This window comes from Fukomys damarensis, unplaced genomic scaffold, assembly GCF_012274545.1.
Source record: "Fukomys damarensis isolate Sample0158 unplaced genomic scaffold, DMR_v1.0_HiC HiC_scaffold_5, whole genome shotgun sequence".
Lineage (NCBI taxonomy): Eukaryota > Metazoa > Chordata > Mammalia > Rodentia > Bathyergidae > Fukomys > Fukomys damarensis.
Window position 1 is genome coordinate 70,963,355 of NW_022900917.1, and position 13,360 is coordinate 70,976,714.

The window sequence follows — 13,360 nt, forward strand, 5'->3', positions numbered from 1 at the left end:
CTCCCAGCTGCTGCTGCCTACATCAGCAGTTTGGAGGTCCCTGGATCTTATCCCACTTGCTAGGAGGCAGTGGCAGGCAGGTTACACTTCCTGGTAGTCACTGAAGAACATGACACATTTTTAGACAGGGTCGGATCCAAACCCCTTGGCTCTGCTTGTCCAGCCTTCACTCTTTCCCAGCCCCCCAGCAGCAGTTCATGTTCCAGCCATCCAGAAATTGATGGGCTCTTTACATCTGTGTTCCTGCAGGGCCCACCGCACAGGGCAGCAGAAATCAACATGTGAAAAAATGTGCTTGTGACCCATTGCCGACACCCAGCCCGCCCATGTGGACAGTGACCAGTTGTTCGCTCCCAGAAACATCGGCCAGCTCACTGCAGGAGCAGCAGCAGCTCCTAACCGACTCATTCAGCTCCCTCCCTGGTTTATCTCATGCTGCATGGCTCCTCTATGAAGCGACCTGGCTGATGGGGCTGGGCTGGGCTAGGAGCCCAGCACTCCAGACTCAGGTCTGTGTTCTGCTTCCTACTGGCTGTGTGTCTTTGGGCAAAGTCAGTCAGTGTCTTACCTACACTCCCACCTCCAAAATCCAAGTCACACTGGTACCTGTTTTCTGGGGTGATCACAAACATTAAGAGTTAACACATGAGAAGGTCCAGCATAGTGCTTTGTGGCATGTGGGAAATGCTTCTTAGTGTTAACTGTTAATACTGCTGCAGTTGTGTTGGCAATTAAATATTATATAAACTGATGAAACTGAGTCCTAGAGTTAAGAGTTGAGCTGTGAGCACTAGGTTTAGTACTTTGGAAAGAATGGATAATGTTGATTTACGCAAAATTACTTGAGATAAAAAATAGGAAAAAAATTGTAAAACGATAAGGAGTCTGTTTTGTATCTAGGTCTGGACCCCTCTAAAGAGGTTGAAAGCTAGACGTGAGCCTAGGGGTGAGCCTGCAGTCCCAGCTCCTTGGGAGGCTGAGGCAAGAGGATTGCTTGAGCCCAGGAGTTGAAGACCAGTCTCAAAGTGGGAGGTCCTACTTTTCAGCTGGTGGTACATGTGCAACTCAGAGAATGTTTAGGTGTCAGTACTTTTTACAGCATTGTGTTTTTTTAAAAAGAAATGGCAGTGGTGAAGTTGGGTAATATACTTGTTCTCTCCAAGGCAGATAAATTAAACTGACTATGGATTTTCCTGGGGTGGACAGAGAGCTGGAGGGGCTGTGTCTTGGTTACTGTTCTTGTTGCTGAGTCAAAATACCTGACACCCAGAGTTAAAGGAGGAAAGGTTTTGATTTGAATCACAGTTTTTAGAGGTTTCAGTCCATAGTCGGCTGGCTCCAAGGCAGGGTGGCACAGCAGAGGGGCGTGGCAGAGAAGAAACAGTTCATGGCAGGCAGAAGGCAGCAAAGCAAGCAAAGCAAGTGAAGGACCTTTAGCAGTGGGAGTCTTTCTGCCTCTTTTATACTCTAGGCTACTGGGATTAGGGCAGTGCCAAATCAGTGGACTGATTTAGTAATCACCCACCCTTAATCCCAGCATTGCTCCATGGATCAGTCACACACTCCAGATCCAGCCACCTCTGAAAAGCTCCCCTATGACAGCATAAGGCTTTGGGGAACATCTAGACAAACCATAACAGGCTGCCTGGACTCTACCACCTTCTGAAGCCTCCAGTGTGCTCAACAAGAGGATGCAGTGAGAGGGGGCAGAGTACACGCTGACCCCATCCTGGGGGACCCTGTGTTCTAGTGAGGGGAACAAAGTGTGGTATGCTCACTTTGCCAGGGAAAGAGGAAGGAAGGGACCCTGCAGACCAGCAGACTAGAGGGGACCAGCTAACAGCAGAGAAGAGAGAGGAAGCTTCCAGCAGCAAATGGCAAAAAGGAAGCACTGTCTTAGGAGAATTTGTGCAGTCCCAGAAGGCTGCTGCAGAGCGATCCCTTCAGGTGCTGAGGGAGATGAGACACTGCTGTGCCTGGCGAGGGCACTCTGCACGTAGCCTGATGGCCACAGCATCCTTAGGAGTTACAGCTTCAGTTGGGTCAGACCTTGTTTCATAATATCTGCATACTTACTGTGTGATTGGATTATCACTTTGTAGACACAAAGATAAAATTATCATTCTTTCATTCCTTTTTTCTAGATGAAGGCTCTCTGAGGAGGGCCGGGCAAGTGACATGGGTCACTCGAGGTCACGAACAAGTAAGGGTAGAGCCGGGAAGCAGGTTCAGCTGTTTGCTTTTCAAACCCAGGGGCCTGGGCCCTACTCACTCTCAATGTGTGGGCTTTATTTTTTGGGGTCTCACTGCCAATTGTCTTTTCCTTATGGTGACAGAGTCCTCATCTGCCTTGTGTCTTCTGTCTCTGCCACCCAGTCCTTGCCCTAGCGCTGGTTCCTCTCCCTTGTGCGTGGAAGGGAGGGTGGCAGGTGTAGGTGCTGTCCCAGAGCTCAAGCTGGGCTCCTGGCTTCATACCACTCAGTCCCCCACCCCCCGCCCCAGCCTTCCCTCTGGGACCAGCTGGGGGATCCTGGGAGGCCCCACAGGGACTCATGCTCTCCCAGAGCTCTGGGAAGCTCAGCCAGCAGCTCCCAACATCAAGCCTTAGCGGTGCAGAGAAGCCAGCCATGCATGGGCAGACTTGAGAAGGCTGTTGCCCGCCCTGTCTTGCTTGTGTCTCAGTCTGGCTTCGGCTCGTGTTGTGGTTGGGTCCCTGAGGGGAGGAGTGGCTGGAACTGCCCAGGGACAGAGTCGGATGACTGTCAGTGATGAGAGCTGCCTCTGCCCATCCTCTTAATGGGGATGCAGTGCTCCTTGCTGCAGAGCACAGCACACTTGCTGCTCAGAAGCCATTCTGCAGGCAGTGGGGGAACTGAGTCAGGTAATGACAGGGTGGTGAGGCTCGTGGGTTGGGCTCTCCAGTAGTGCAGTGTTCTAGTCTGGAGACCAGGAGGGCAGCTGGGTCCTGAAGGTAATTCTGGCTGTGTGTGCTGGCTGCCCTGGGCCGTCCTTCCTCCTCCACAGGCTCCTGTCTGCATTGGTGTGTGGCCTATGACCTCAACAGGCCCAGAGCAATAAGGCCCTGTGGCTGGGGTGGGACCTAGGCAAGGGAGACTGAGCCAGGAGCCCTGTGCCCCCAGGGGCACTCAGAGGAGGAGGAGGGAAATGGGAAAGGGGGGAGGAGGCCGCCAGTGCAGGGTGCGGAGGTGGCCAGTCAGGTCGCTGTCACCTGCTGTACACGTGGGGTGCGGGCCTCTGCCTTGTATAATCAGCTGTCACTTCAGCGTTTCCCTGCATCCACCTTCCCAAGCACAGATTGAACATTAAACAAACAGTGACTGCTTTATAAATATTTAACTCCCACTGTTTGGGAATTGCTTGGGGCAGGAGACAGAGTTCCTGGCTGTCTGCTGCCTTGCTCCTCTGCTGTGGCATTGGATGGCAGGGCGGAGCTCTGGGGCGAGGAGCAGCATGGCTTCTCCCCCTCTCCCACCCCCTCCTTCCTGGTACTAGGGATTGAACCAAGAGCCTCTGCATTCAGCTACATCCCTAGGCCATTTTTATTTTTTAATTTTGAGACAAGGTCTTGCTGAGTTGTCCAGGCTAGGCTCCAACTTGTGATCCTCCTGCCTCAGCCTACCAGAGTGTTGGGATCCCATTGCCAACGCTCCCAAATGGCGCTTGTGGGTAGCCCCTTACACCTCTGTGCTGCACAGGCACTCCTCTTGTGGACACCTAGGGATGTGGGTAGCTAGTTGACACACTGAGATGTGGCTGGCACAGTGTCATTCCATTCAGGGATACAAAGTCTGCAGTGGAGAGCCTCTGGCGGGGTGCAGGGCCCGGGAGGTGAGCACGGAGCCCCGAGTGGGTGCTCAGTATGCTCAGCAGACAAACCAGCTGCCTATACTAGCACTGACCACTCCGGCCCACTGCTAGCTGGAGCAGCTCGGAAAGGAGCCATCCTCCACTGCTCTGAGCTCCAGACTGTTTTGGGCAAGAGAGTAAGTTTGTGTTCTCAGCTGCTGTTTTTGATCTCCAGCCACGTCCTCCAGCCCCAGAGCTCCATACGGCTCTTTCCCAGGCTTCCTCCATGTGCAGGCATCCCAGGAACTCTCCAAGGGTTCATGAACTTGGGCAGGCAGAGTGTAGGAAAGGTGAGCAGTGGGCACTGTGGAGGGCCTGCCCATCACCCTTACCTCCAGCCGCCCAAGTGCCCAGTCCCCTCCTCTTGGAGGTAAGCCTTGCTCGGGAAGTTACTTAAAACTGCCCCAGCTGTTGCTGACTCAGGGGACAAAAAGCTAGCCCCTTGCTTCTAGTTGCAGGGACTCTGAGTTGCCCATTGCGCTCCAGGTTCCCTGGGATCAGGCAGATGCTCCCCTGCCTTCCCGTGACACCTCCCCGGACCTGTCCCCACACTGCCCAGCCGTGGACCCTCCCTTCTAGCCAACACCCTGGCATTCTGACCACTCTCCTGCTTGCTTTTGCCACCCTTGCTCTGGAGAATAGGAGCTTCCTGGGCCAGCTTGTTGCAGGCTTTGATTTACCATCTTTTCCAGCTAAAGGTCCACTAGTTGCTCTGTGTTGAGTCTCTATCCTGGTGCTCTTCTCCACCCTCCGGTGCTCCCTCCCTGGGCCTCCTCTTAAGCAACTTTTCTGTGCCTGTGACAGAAAGCACCTCTGCAGAAAGCAGAAAGGTCTCATGATAGCTCTCTGTTCTTGGTACCAAACAAGAATGGTTCAGACATTCAGGAGTCAGGAACTGACTTGTGATGCTTCTTTCCCTAGACTTCTCCTTTGAAACCTGGCATTAACTAGTGTTCTCATTGCTGCTGTGAGTGCTGCAAATGACTTGGTGATGTGTTCAGTGACTGGAACAGTTGGTGCTGAGCCCATGGGCCGGGAAAGACCTGGACTCCTTGGGCCTTTACCCTGTCAGCCGCTTGCTGTCATACATCTTGGCCCCTTTCTGGTTTCACTGCTTGTGCTCATGCCATACTTTCCTCCTGGGTTGTTCTTCCTTTTCTCTTGGACCTGTCAAACCCCCCTTGAAGGGGGTGTTCATGTACCACCTCCCTGTGAAGCATTCCTGGCCACCTCTCCTGGGACTGATGCTTCGCAGAGTAGTCCTGTGTTGCAGGATCTGTGCAACCTGCTTTCCTGCCCTGCTGACATCAGCTCTGTGTGTGTTGGGAGGAGGAGCTCTGCAGCCAGATGATTGGACACGATCCTGGGCCGCCTGTCACAGTGGACTCAGCTTCCCGGGTTGTCCTTGGTGAGCCCTGGGGACCACCTACCCCAGATGCCATACACAGCAGTTTCTCTCCATGCAGCATCTGCTGAGTGAGTCAGCGGTCTAAAGACCAAGCAAATGCAAAACGAACACAGGATTGAGAAGCACAGGGTTACATGCAGGAACACCTGTCTGAGGGCGTCCAGACACTCTGTATGGCTGGTGAGGCTGCTGTATCCCTGGTTGCCTGGTTAGGGCCAGGCACAGGTTCCTGCTCCCTGCCAGCAGAGATTTTCTGCCCGCCCAGACCTTCTCCAAGGCCAGTCTCCACACTTTCTGGGAAGTCGTTTCAGAGAGAACCCTACCAGGTCAGCTTGGCGAAGATCCTCCCCCTGGTACCTATCACCCTGCTGTCTGATCAGGTCCCCATCATTTACCACCCCTAGAGAATGTCAGGAAGCCCACGGGGCCAGTTGTGCTGGAATCCGCTGGGCCCCAGCCTGTTCCCTGCCTGTCCTTGCCTCTGCCATGCTGTCTTTGGAGCTGAATCCATGCTCCCATTGCAGAGCCCTGTATCACGGCCCCACACCTCTCACAACAGCCTGCTTAGCCTCCTTTAGCATACTTTCACCAGGGGCCCTGGGTACATCTTGCTTCATCTCCTCTTGCCTGAGCTGGGCTCCAGAGGCTGAGTGGAAAGGGAGACAGGAACAACAGTTGTACCTCTGAGAGCAGGACCTCAGCCTCAGCAGAGGAGCTGGCCGTTAAGTACCTCCCTGCACCCTGCTCCCTGCTCCCCACAGGGTCGCCTTAGGTGAGAGGGTGTGGCCAGTCAGGGTGGCCCTGTCCCTCCTCTGCTGCTGAGCTGGCAGCCTTCTACTCCGCTTGAGGGGACACTGTGCTGCTCAGGGTCTGGCGGCTGCGGTGGCTGTGGAGAGGGCCGAGAATGAGCCTGTGTCCGAGGCAGCCCTCCAAGCACAGCAGGTCTGGGCTGACCTTTGAATAGATGGGCTGTGGGCAACACAATTCCTGGAAGTTTGGAGAAAGCTGCCTTTCAAGTGATGGGGCTCCCGCCTCGGGAAAGATCCCAGTTTGCAAGGCCATAATTGACTGCCGCTTTGCTGTTCTTGGGATGTGGCTGTGCAGCTAATGGGAGCCAGCGTGCCAGGGTTCAGAGGGGAGAACCCTCAAGTATTGCAGTGCACCCCTACTCAGAAGCAAGATAAACACGTGGGTTGTGTTTGGGACAGGCGGGGCCACTCTCTCACCTTGCCTGCCCTGTCAAAAACGGTGAAGTGAGCCTTGTCATCACCCTGACCCAGTTGGTGCAGGGAACCCTTCTGCAATACAATGTTCGCTTTGCAGTTGTGCAGAGGAGAAAAGTTCATAAAGACACACAATGTGGTGGATCTCATCGTGAGGAGGCAGCGGGCAGATGGGAACTGAGGGTCAGGCTTTGGGGTAGCTGCCCTGTAACCCCAGGGCTGTGAGGGCAGACAGAGGAACAGTCCCAGATGGAGGGGCCTGGAGGACTCCCGGGTGCAGCATGGCACTGGGCACTGGGCAGAACCCAGGGGGGTGCGCGTGAGCCAGGTGTGTCAGGGCTGCCCCACCTGGCTTGCAGAAGTCCACATGCAAGGGCTCCGGCCACTACCTCCTCCCTCTCAGTTTAGGGAGTGGGTGTGTCCTACACCCTTGCTTCCTAAAGTTTACGAGTGTTTGACAGAAACAGACCAAGGAAAAGTCAACCAGCCTGTGGTGGCGATTGGTGGGGAGCCTGGGGGTTTTAGTTCTGACCCCTGGAACTGGACTGGAGTTAACTGTAGCCAGAGAGCGCAACCTGTCTGTGCCTCGGTTTATTTACTCTGTTTTCAAAATAAAGGGTTATGTGTGTGTGTGTGTGTGTGTGGCGGGGAGACAGACAGACAGAGACAGAGGGAGGGAGGGAGGGAGAGGAGTGAAGCCCTTAGTGGTTGCTGAGCACAGGTGTAGGGCTCCAGGAGGGCACCTGAAGTGTGGGTTAGGGACAGCAGGGGTGTCCATTGTGTGATCCCTGCTGTGCTGTGGGTGGATGTGCGGACCACACAGACCACCCGGTCCTGGGCAGCATGGTCCCTGCCCTCATCACAGCACTGGGCTGTGACCATGTGGACGATCGATTGCAGGGCATTCCAGTGTTCTGTTAAATGTAGCTGATCTTCCTGTCTCCAGCAGGAGCTCTGGTCTATCTCCGCCTTTGTCTCCTTTGAGAGCTGCTTCGTGGCAGAGCCTTGTCCATCTCTTTTCCAGGGAGTCTGGGGTGTGACAGCTCTGTCCCTCCCTTATGCAGCCCCTGGACCTTGCATCTTCCTGGCGTCTTTGGGGCCTGTCTTGGAGCTGAGGTGCCCAGGGTTCCTCTGGTGGCCCGGAGGCATGGCCTGTGAAGGACTCAGTTCCCCCAGTGACCCTAGGAGTCAGGAGCCTGGGCAGTGTGTCCACTGAACCGAGGGAGCTCTCGGGGTGTTGACTCATTCTCGGGTCCCGCCAGCCTGATTCCCGTTCTGAGCTCCCCTCCACCCAAACAAAGCCAGCATGTTCCTGGGCTGGAGGTGCTTGTCGGTGTTTGTGCCAATCCCCAAATATGGCGTGGCCAGGATGGCAGAGGTGCTGTTGTGTCCGGCCCTGTGTTGGTCCCCAGACAATGCCACTTCCTCGCCTGGCCATGTGTAACTGCACAACATGGGTGACTCATTTCCTTTGGGAAACTTGGCAGGGCCATTTTGCCCTGTTTCCTGCTGCTGATTCCCGGGAACAACAACTCAGAGGACTGGCTTTGGGCAGGGCCTGCATCTCTGTGGGGAGTGGCGCATTCTCGGTCCCCTGTCCAGGGCAAGTGCCAGGTGGTGGGACCCAGCAGGTGGGCCCGAGGGGGCCGTCCTTGCTCATTGCTTCCTCTTCTCCCCATTCCCAAGGGCTGTCTGCTGAACTGCAGAGCTGCCCCAGGCTCTGCCCCTTCCAGGCTGGCTCTCTGCCGGTTGAGGGATGCTGAGGGCCCTCACTTGGGACGGATTCCTCACACAGGGAGTCAGCAGTGCAGTGGTCTGTTGGCCATTTTGTGCTGCCAGAAGAAGATACCAGAAGTGGAGTGACATGTAAAGAACAGGGGCTGGGAGGCCAAAGGTGGGGGGCTCCCTCTGAGCAGAGCCTTCTCACTGTGTTATCACATGTCAGCAGAGCGGGAGAGCAGAGAGCCATGCCTGCTTGTGTAAGAGACCATGCGAGATGCCATGGTGGCAGCAGCCTACTCTCAGGGAGCAGAGCCTTCATGCATGGCCCAGTTGTCTCCTAAAAGTCTGGCCACTCAGTGCTGCTGCGTTGGGATTAGATTTCTAACAGGTGACCTTTGGGGGACACAGTCAAAGCCTAGCAGAGAGCATGCAGGAATGACTGTCAGGTTGCTTCTTTCTGTCCTGTCTGCAGAGGAAGATGAACCCTAAAGGACTTGGACCCCCTTCCTATTCTCCCAGCACCCACCGACTTCCCTGCCCCTGTGGCCAGTGCAGGCCTCCTGCGCTCACGTCTGATTCCCAAGTTAGAGCAGCTGCTGGTGAGCACCATGCTTGGGGAACACCAGGATCCAGCTCTGCTGTGCACACCCAGGTTCCCCGCTCCACAGCCAGTTCAGTGAGAATGGCACATGTGCATTGCTGCCTAGTAAGGGCCTGCGGGTACTCATATCTACCATCTCCATGCACAAGTGCTCATACATGCACATGTATGTTGTGTCCACGTAATCAGTGCTTATGGGCATCTGCATTAGGTCCATAGTTTATTCTTTCTGTTGTGGACTGGAATGGGTTGTCAGGGTTTAGGGGTTTCTGTACAACAGTATGGATCTTACAGCAGTTCTTATGGGTGGTTTTTTTAAATGCTTTTGGCCCTCTTGAAGACTGGTAGTGTCTAACCCCCTTTGAAGGTGGGGGCTTGTCCACTGGGGAACCCAAATTCACAAATCCTGGTAAGGTGCCTCTTGTGTTGGGCACTGCTACACCCTGGGTTTATGGAAAGGGTGCACGCTGGTCTCTGCTCCCACAGGAAGATCACAAAAGACCCGGGAGAGTTCCTGTAAGACCCACGCTTGTAGGCAGGAGACCCCTGTGGGCGGCACCCAGAGGCTGGAGATGGAGCCCAGAGGAGGTGCTGGGCCCTTGCCTGGGCACAGTGAGGGCAGATCCTGGAGACCTTGGCAGCGCTCACGTGGGGCCAAGGGCAGCCCGCTGCTGCACCCCTGGGGCTGCCTGGGGGCTGGCTGAGGCTTCAGGTGCAGCGTGGAGGTACAAAGCTGGGTGAGAACCCTGCTTCAGGGCTCTCTAGAGGAGTGACCATGGTACCTCTGCTTAGCTTTTCTAAGTTCCAGCTCTTCATCCATTGAACATGAGTGACAGTGTCTGGAGAGGCCACAGGGTGAGTGAACTGGGCTGCGAGGCATTTTATGCAGTGCCAGCCCCAGGGCCCCTGGAAATTACTGTGGACCTCGGGAGCCCATAGTGACCATATGCAGCATCACAGTGTCTGCAGTCAGCCTGTGGTCTCTCTTCTCTCTGCTCAGTGACAGCTTGCATCTCTCATGTTCGTGAAAGGGCAGAGAGACTTCACGCTGTGGTGCGGATTTCTTCAAGTAGAAGTAATTCCATGTCATTCTCTCTGGGGAAAGTTCACACACTTTCAGTTATTTCCAGAAAGTTTTTGGCATTATGGTGTGGCTCCGAGGCAGAGCATGTGCTTAGTGTCTGGAAGGGACTGGTTTTACCCCCGTTGCGCCATACTTTTCCCTCAGGGTTCCTACTTTGCCCATGCTCATGCCCTCCCCCAACTACTAGGGATTAATGAACCCAGGGCCTTTGCATTAAGCTCTATGCAGCCCTCTAAAACTTTTTATTTTAAATTTTAAGTTATTTTAAATTGTTTTATCATTTGCAAAGTTGCCCAGATTGGGCTTGAACTTGGGATCCTTCTACCGCAGCCTCCCTGAGTGCTGGGGTTACAGGCCAGCTCCACCATGCCCAGACCTAGCTATCTGGCTTAGCAAAGGGCAGTTGACAAGGCGGCTCTTTCATGTCTCCAGGAAGCCTCTGTTGCTGGCGCTCTGGAACATGAAAGCTACACTCTGCACTCCTTCCTTCGTGGTGGTGATGGGGTTCTGGGCACTGGGCAGAAGGGAAAGGAGAGTCTGAGCATGTCTCTGGGTTCTTGGAATGGGCCTGCCAAGGATGGAGAAGCAGAGACGATATGAGAATGTTTTCTTCAACCGTTGGGCTGGAAGTTCCTGACTGGAGCCTCCCTCATTCCTTCCTGGTGTGATGCAGGCTGCCCAGGTATGCTTTGTGTTTACTGGAATAAGACTTTGTTCTTTGGAGTGTCTGCATTAACAGGGAAGGCAAGGTGGAGAAGCTGCTAAATTCCTGATGGTCATTTGCCAGTGGTTTCCTTGCAACTCTTGGAGCTGAGTTGGAGTGGGTAATTATGGACATTGCTCACGGGCAGTGCTCCTCTTTGGATGCTCCTGGACAGGGTTGGAGAGTTCTGTTTTGTGCTCTGGTATCTAGCCTTGCCCCTGTAAGATTTCTTTCATGCCTTTGTCCCCTGGGAAGGAGAAAACGGTAACACCTAGGTGCTGCCTGGTCCTTTCCAGCAGTGGACACTTTTCTTGTCTGTCTCTTCCACTTCAGGCTAACATGTCGTCTTAGCTTTGGGGCCTCCGGGTCAGTCAGTCTGTGGTATGCATAGGCATGCATGTGCATGCGTGTGTGCTGTGTCTGTCTTCTTTCTCAGGTGTCCAGTGAGCAGAAGCCACTTTTAGCATCTGTTCCAGTCTGCTGTGTGCCAAACCCATAAGCACCAAGAGTCCGCACGGAGCAGGGGTGGTTGTGACCCCTGCTGTAGAGGACAAGGTGAGGTTTGGGGAAGACACAGTGCCTGTCCCAGTTGCGTGGCAGGCAAATATCAGGGGCATGTGTCAATGCCAGGTCCCATTCATGGCCCAGGGGAAAGTGGGACACGCATGGCAGAGCGTGGCCTTGGATTGCATGACCAGCTGGGTACTTCCTCTTTCTCAGCGGGTCATTGTGTATCTGGCAGGTCCTCCCGTGGGGCGTGAAGCAGTCTCATGGGCCCCAGCCCACCTGATCACCCTCTTTCAGGTGGATTTGACCAAGATCTGTGTTCCTCACTGGGAGCCTGATGCTCTGGCAGGGTGTCAGTGCGGCCATGGCCTGAAGACGGGTGTTGCATAGGGATGGCCAAGTGTCTGTATAGATAGCCAGGACCCTAGTGAGGGGTGCTCAGGAGGCCTGAACTGGGCAGCCAAGGCCCGGCTGGTCACCTTGTCTTGGGATTTGGAGCACGGCACCCTGCCAACACCCTTGTTTTTTGATTGTCTTTCTCAGGAGGGAGGTGCCTTGGGTGTGGTCCTGGGTTCCACTGGCCTCCTGAGTCTGGACTGCCTGTAGATCTGTTTCTCCTTTGCCCCAAGCCCTGGCCCTGGAGACATTACTCCTCCCCCCAGGAGCATCCTCAGAGACCAACACAGGTAGAGGCACTGCTGACTTTCTGCCGCTGCGGGATGGTTGCTTCCTCTCTCCTGCCTCAGCCGGTGGGCTGCTCACAGGGACATTCCAGAGGAACCTCACCCTGCCCTCGGCTGGGAATGTGTCCTCCTGGGAGGTTCCACTTCTGCCCCACAATGTGCTCTTCCTGGACAGCCTGCATGCTCCTGTGTGGGTGCTGTGAGTGCTCAGGATGAGGGTGATGTGTGCTTGCACCCCTGGCCAGCAGAGCTTTGCACAGGAAGGGATCGCAGGTCAGTGAAAGGAGCTCTTGTCCACTCCCTGCTGTGGCTTTAAGTTCAGACTGAGTCCTAGCCCCACCCAGTATTGCATCCTGCACCCTCCACATGGGAATTATCTTGAGTCACTCGGTTCAGCTCCTCTGCTATGGGCACCTGCTCTGCCTCTCTGAGAAAACTGCATCCACTTAGCTAGCAGGGGTGTAAGTCCCGAGAGGCTGGGCTGTGTTGTTTCCCAATTCAGCCTTTGAGCACTGTGCCAGGTCATTATCACCCTTGGGGTACAAAGGTCAGCTAAAGACTCAAAAAGGAAGGGCATTACTTAGTCTCAGGGGCCTAAGTGACAGAGGGGGATTTTTTCCCCCCATTGAGTTTATTGGTACATTTTAGGTGCACAGTACAGTCACACTCAGCTCTGGGGTCTTGCATCTTTGCATGACACATCCTTGTTCTTATTTTTGCCCATTCCCCTGCTCTCCCTTTACCCCCTGCACTCTCCCCTATTTACAAAAACTTTGTTTCCATTTTTCCTTTTCTAATTTTTTTCTTTTCCCTTCTTCTTTCCCCTACTCCTCCCACTTCCTCTACTGTTACACAATATCCATTATATATTTTGATCCTTTTTACACTTTCAGTTTATCACACCAGAGAAACTATTCAGTATTTACACATGTGTCTTATTAATGTCACTTAGGAGTATGGCCTCAATGTACATCCGCTTAGCTATAAATGTCTCTAGTTTCTCATTCTTTATGGCTGAGTAGTACTCCTTTTTACGAGAAAAACCACATCTTCTTTAATCCAGTCTCCAGTTGATGGGCCATTGGGCTCTTTCCAAGTTTTAGCTATTACAAACTGTGCCACTATAAATGTGGGTGAGCATATATCGCTGTGGTATGATCCTTTTAATTCTTTTGGGAAGATACCCAGCAGGGGGATAGCTGGGTCAAATAGGTCCAGTAATCCTAGTTGTTTGAGGAATCTCCATATTGATTTCCACACTGGTTGCACCAACCTGGATTCCCATCAACAATGAAGAAGGGTTTCTGTCTCCCCACAACCCCACCAGCATTTATTATTGGTTGATTTTTTTAATAGCAGCCATTCTTTGTGGGGTGAGGTAGAATCTCAGTGTTGTTTTCATCTGCATCTCTCGAATGACCAGTGACGTTGGACATTTTTTCATATGTTTATTTGCTGCTTTTACTTCTTTGTTTGAGAAATGTCTGTTCATTTCACATGCCCATTTTTTTTTTTTTTTTTTTTTTTTTTTTTTTTTTTTTTTTTTTGTTTTTTTTTTTCAT

General features: G+C 53.5%; 1 long non-coding RNA gene across 1 annotated transcript in view; it reads left to right on the forward strand.

Moving 5' to 3' along the window:
* LOC117285023 overlaps positions 1 to 13,360 on the forward strand; it is a 91,464-nt gene that overhangs the window by 24,503 nt on the left and 53,601 nt on the right. The window contains exon 2 of the long non-coding RNA XR_004516029.1: positions 250 to 509. This is a non-coding gene — a long non-coding RNA (uncharacterized LOC117285023). The remainder of the gene's footprint in view (positions 1 to 249; positions 510 to 13,360) is intronic.